The sequence below is a fragment of the Melozone crissalis genome, unplaced genomic scaffold, assembly GCF_028551555.1.
Source record: "Melozone crissalis strain CALT ecotype California unplaced genomic scaffold, PUWL_Pcris_2 ptg000018l_1, whole genome shotgun sequence".
Taxonomy (NCBI): domain Eukaryota; kingdom Metazoa; phylum Chordata; class Aves; order Passeriformes; family Passerellidae; genus Melozone; species Melozone crissalis.
This window is the reverse complement of record NW_026535796.1, coordinates 41,360,985-41,366,984: the sequence shown is the minus strand read 5'-3', so window position 1 is coordinate 41,366,984 and position 6,000 is coordinate 41,360,985. Positions and strand designations below refer to the sequence as shown.

General features: G+C 46.3%; 1 protein-coding gene across 2 annotated transcripts in view; it reads left to right on the top strand.

Moving 5' to 3' along the window:
* Positions 1–1,091: 1,091 nt before the first annotated feature.
* BTBD7 (BTB domain containing 7) overlaps positions 1,092–6,000 on the top strand; it is a 52,033-nt gene continuing 47,124 nt past the window's right edge. For both annotated transcript variants that reach the window (XM_054275994.1, XM_054275993.1), the window contains exon 1: positions 1,092–1,165. The gene's annotated coding sequence lies outside the window, so the exon portion shown is untranslated. The remainder of the gene's footprint in view (positions 1,166–6,000) is intronic.

Here is a 6,000-nt window from a genome sequence, read left to right as displayed (position 1 = left end):
TGCTTTCACCAACCAGAAATAATCATAGATGTGGCTTTCAGCTTGCTGAATATTTTATAACATGTGATTTAATCAAATTTTTAGCCCATGCATGGAATTTTTCTCAGACCTTCTCACATTTAGACACGTGGCATTTCGCTCTTTTAGCAGACACAAGTTGTTCAGTTCACTTAAGAGTTTTTATTGTTCTAATAAAATGCTGATATGTATTTTTGGTCACTCTCACTGATTTAGAAATCAGTGATCTTACAGACGTGGTGGCAGATACCTGCCGATCCTGACTGTACCAACATGCACCTTTCTCTGCAGAAAACGTAGCCGGCGTGGTACCAGCAATGGTGGGAACAGCCAGAAGCATTTCTACTGCTGGCGCCGACTTTCACCCAGACCAGTGAAATACTAATTTCTCATGCTGAGAGGGGTTATCAGAAGTTGGAAAGGTGGTGGGAGTTTATTTCCAGGCGAGCAGTATATTCCTAGCATGAACAATAAAACTGGAATCTGACTGTGCCCTGCCTCTAACAAGCTCACGGCAGTTTAGCAAAGCAAGGAGACAGACATAGGCTTAATATAAGCAGCTTACGTTAGTCTCGAGGACAAAGAACACGTGCTGACACACCACTTACAGTGCAGCCAGCCCGGCACCTGGGCATGGCAACGGGCTTGGGAGATGTGACACACACAGCAATACAGGCAGTGCATGCGGCGTTAGAACGGGGATGGCGGGAGGGGCACACACGCCGGGCTCCGCTTTTCCCCACGATCCCACAGCAGCTGTGCGGGGAAAAGCACCGAACTCACCGAGCTCCCAGACCCACCGCGACCCACCGCAACCCACCGCGACCCACCGGGACGCGGCAGCGCCGCCCGAGCCGCGCCTCCCCCTCAGCCCCGGCCCCGCCCCCTCAGCCCCGGCTCCGCCCCCTCAGCCCCGGCCCCGCCCCCTCAGCCCCGGCCCCGCCCCCTCAGCCCCGGCCCCGGCCCGGCCTCCCGGACCACGTGGCTCGCGCGCCGCAGCGCCGCCGCCGCGCAGGCGCCGTGCGCGCTCCCGCTGCCCGGCCGAGCCTGGGGCTCGGGAGCAAAATGGCGGCGGCCGGAGCGGGGCCGGGCGGGAGCGGGCGGCGCTGAGCGGGAGGATGGCGGCGGCGGCGAGCGGCTGCCGGAGGTGAGGCACCGCGGGAAGCCGGGCTGGGAGGGGATCGCGGGCTCGGTGTCACGACGGCGGAGGGGAGGGGGCAAGACCGTCGACGCCCCCACGGCGGGACTCGGTGCGCGCCCCCCGGGCCGGCTGCGGGCGGCTTGTCCCGCTGCGCCGCTGCCAACCCGGAGCTCCGCGGGGCCGCGGGAGGGAGCCTTGCTCCCCGTGCCGCTCCCGGCCCTCAGGGTCCGCGCTCCGGAGCGGCGGCGGCGGCGGCCTCGGCTGTGCCTGTGCCTGACCCGCGTCGGGTCCTGCCTCGCCGCCCTTTCGCTCTCTTCGCTTCTCCCTCCTTCTCTGCCCTCCGCCCGGCGCACTCCCCGCGGAGCAGCAGCGTTGCTCGGAGCCGTCTCCCCCCGGAGCTGGTGCGGGGCTCGTGCTCCCTGGCCGCGGAGCTCCGCCCGTGCCGGGCCGGTGGGAGCGCGGCCGCCGTGGCTGCGGGGCTCCCGCCGGGGCCGCTCAGCCCGGCCCGTGCCGTGCCCGTGCCCGTGCCCCTGGCCTGGGACGGCTGCGGCTGCTGCTGGCCCGGGGTCTGTGGGGTCCTGCCCCGCTCCTCTCTGTACAGGTGTTACCGCGGTCGGTGCTCCTGGAGAAACTTGGAGAGCTTTGTCGGTGATGTGTTTGCTCGTGCCTCTGGAATATTCCTGCTGCCCGTGGGATAAGTGCTGTTCTGTTGGTTCGTGTTTCTACTTGCTCTTCCCCGCCGTCCCATAAGAGACCGTTGGGTGAAGGATGACACACATGTGGAGTACTAACATAAAATACGATAGCAGGATAATAAAATACGTGTTGATGCAATGATAGTTTGTGAGAGAATTTACCTTAGGCAGTGTAGCGTCGCTTGAGGCTTTGCTTCAAACCTATGTAATATAATAACAAATTTAAAATGTTTGGCAGATATACCATTGGGATGTGATCACCTCAGGTTTTGCCACATACTGCATGCTCTGTTTTCATTTAGAAATTGAGAAAATAAAAACAGAAGTTGAAATAAATTTTTTTTAAACCTCGTAACTCATGTTGAGACACTGAAAAGCTTGAGGAGATAATGCTTTACCCTCTTTGTCTGAAAGATCTCAGGGAAGAGGATGAGTTTTCTAAGCTTCTCTTGTATTGTTTCAAACACTTCATCCTAGCTCTGTGTTAGTACCCTTCTTCACACAGGCTAGTGCAGGGAGGGGAATTTCTTCTTCGATCCTTCTGCATTTGAACCTTTTGCTTAAGAATTCAATGAAAATACTTTTTCCTCCACCCCTTGTTGACTAAGAGTCTGCTACCAGTGTAACAAAAATAATTCTGTAGATGTTATTTATGAGGATGTGGAACAGAAGGCTGTTAGTAATGTACAGATTCTGTGGACCGTGATATTTACAAGGCAAGGTCTGAGTGCTTATTATGTAAAATATCTGTGTGAAGATAATGAATTCAGAGGTATGGGTTGTGATGTTTTCTCCCTTTTTGGAATAATTTATCCACTAGATAACTAGTCTCAGTTGATGGACCAAAGCATTATTGAGCCATTTAAGAACTTGCTACTTTGCTGTGTCAATTAGTGTCGTGTAAACAGTACTGTCTGTTCGTGCTTACATGTAAACATGTGATGAATGTCACAGTAAATCAAGCTTGTGTCTTAAGTTACAACACAAAGCTGCCAATTGCTCACTGGTTTGTATTCAGCTCTAAAGTTAGACTTGCATAGTTGGGCTGCATGCAGGTAATCTTGGAAATGGAGCTCAGTGTTTTGTGTCAAATGTACAGCCAGTGTTTGTTTTTTTTCACTGGAGATGAAAACAGCTGTTGAGCCCTTTGTGTTTCAGCTCAGCTGCACTGAGCATTGTTTCACTTGCTTTCATACTTCAGCCAATGTATAAATGGGTTTGACATTCTAATCTGACCGTGCTCCTTTTATGTTTAAGCATACAAACCAGAAGTTGTCTTGGTTCATTTACTGTGGCATTTGTTGCAGTTGTTGCCATTTTAAAACTCCTTACCTCTTACATTAGTAAGTAAATTCTCTTCATATGTCCAGATTCCCTTGCTGAGTCATAGATACAGTGGTGATGTAGTGCTTATAGCTGGCATGGGCTGATTTGCAAAGACTCATACATGAAGGAATAGAATTACTTTTATAAGCTCTCCTGGAAGACTTGCATGGATTTGTCATAGGGATTTAATTTTTTTTCCCCTCTTAGTTTTCAAGCTTGTCTGAGAAGCTCCAAACTTTGTGTTGTGAAGCTATGTTGCTCACTGTTAAATTAGAGTAGAATGTGCTGCCTTTGCAGCCAGCTTCTTAAATTTAATTCAGTGAAACTGCCAGAGCTTGATGAATTAACAACAAAATATTGAGTCTTCATTTTGAAAGCAGCCTTTCAAGTTCCTGTATACATGGTGTCAGGTTTACAGATTAATTGTCACTGATGATAATTAATCTCACGGTTTGTTGGGGATGAATTTTAGGCTGGGACAATGTCTTCTTGTGTCCTGTTAGTAAGCTGCATTGGTGATGTGGTGTCTTGGGTGCTGCAGGTGGCCACAGGAGGAGGTGGGACATTAACCCTGCTTGCTCCTCTGCCACCCTGGTGCTTGTGATGTATCAGACCACATGCAAGAAAAGGGGAGTTTTTTCTGATGTCTTGGGTACACTGTGGTGATCGAGGTAGTTGTGGCTGCCTTTCAGAGGCAAAGAGATGAATGAAAACGTCCTATGGACATATTGATGGACTGTGTGTAGTTCACATTAATCAATAAATAGATCTATAGGGAAACTGTGAGATTGCACTTAAGAAGAAATAACTGTATTCCTTATGATACTGATGAGAATTACAGCAAATCTTGATACAGAACTGCAAGTTTTAGTATTAACTCTAAATTTCTTGTTGTTTGTTTGCTTTTTCTTAACATATTTAGATGACTTTTGATTTCTGTTACCACATGAATGGCTTTTCCTGTTTTTTCACACTAGTCTGGAAACCTGATATACAACTTTATTGTACATGCAGTGGGGACCAGGAATCCTAGTTCAGATATCTTAGGTGAGCTTCCAGGGAGTCCTCTGGCTATTGCTTTGTTTAATTTCCCAGGTTCTTTGAAAGATAAGCCTTGTCAGTATCCTTTAATCTTTGAATAGTAGCTATTGTGGATTTTAGAATGCTCTTTCCTATATTGGCTTACTAGTATGCCTGAACTCTAAGAAGGAGCTGCAGATGCCACAATTGGTTCTAGTGTTGCATTTTACACCCATCTAGTCTGTCCTGCATGTCTCCCAAGAAGGATACCATCTGTAATGATGTTTTCTATATAATGAATGGACACTAGGAGATTGAAATTGTTATTATGATTATTATATTTTGGTTTATTTCAATTATTTAATTTTACTTATCTCAACCCATGAATTTTACTGCATTGTTTTTTCTTTGCTTTCTGTTCTGTTCCCTATCCCATTGGCAGGGGGAACCCACAATAATAAGGATGCCTATGAGGTTCTTGATTGATGTTTAGAGGCAAAGTTGGTTTAAACATTTTCAGTCCACTGCTGCTTTCCCTTACTTCCTGCACTGTCCCCTCAGCTGTGTTGGTAGGGCTCTTTACATGGCTTCACTCTGAAACATTCAGGAAATTGATCTGTACGAAAAATAAACCACTAAAGCACAAAATAACTTCATGTCAGATCCTTCATCTGGCTCATCACATTGCTGTGCAAAGTCTGTTTGCACAGTGTAGAGGTGAGGCCAGGGAGGTAAAGGGGATTGGGGTGGAACTGTGTTGCCTGACATGCTGGATTCAAGTACATACCTAACTATACACTTAGTTAAATTTAAATCTGATTTGTTTGCTCCATTGTGTGCAGGTGTTGTGCAAGCTTACACCAAACACTGCTGAATGTGAACTTTAACTGCTGGTGGCCTTGCAGACATGTCCAGCCTGTTGGGGATTTTCTATCATCAGTGGATTTAAACTGGTTATTTAGATGTTTGAGTGCTAAAGCATGCAAGAAAAAAATTAACAGCAGTCAAAACTGATTAAGAAGAAGCTTTTAGTACTAAGTGTGGAGGTATAGTGTTTTGGGCAACATCTTAAATCAGTTTTATGTTTCAGAAGTATCTTCTAAGTGATTTTATTTTGTTTTTCAAACTTGGCATTCAAGTGTGAGCTGTTACCTGTTTAACTGACCAATAATTTTCTAAATCCTGTTTGATCTTTGTCCTCAGATTTTGTCCTAATTCTCAGTGATCATTCATTCTGTATATTTTTTATGGCATTCAAACGTCACTGTATGTTCAGGTCTTCCTGTATTAAAAGACTGGAGTTTTTGTATTCATCCTGGCTTTTCTGTGCTATCATACCCTGTTTCCAACTCACTGTAGTAAATAGTAAAAAGTAGAATTTAATTTTCTGAAATCTCTTTTAGAGCATATCTTTCTAGTTCTGCAGTTACTGTGATTCCCCATATTGTTAAAGAGCCTTTTTATCTCTACTCTCTCCTCCTTCTTACAGGACCATTTCATTATGGCAACTTGTAGCTTTTAGATTTTTTTTAATTAATCTCTTTTTCTTCATGGCTTCTGAACTTTGACATTATCTAGTGGGAAGTGCTTTGGAGAGAGATCAGGCTGGTTAATGATATGCAAGATTGCACTAATTTGGAAACCTTGTCCAAGATCTGTTGAAACCTAGTCTCAGGATAGCTATCAGGACATTTTACCATTCTGCTGATGGTAAGAATTGCTAAACTCAAAGGAGTTGATGTAAACAGTAATGTAATCAGTGACTGCTGCTTGGTTCTTTAGTTGGGCTTATTATTTTGT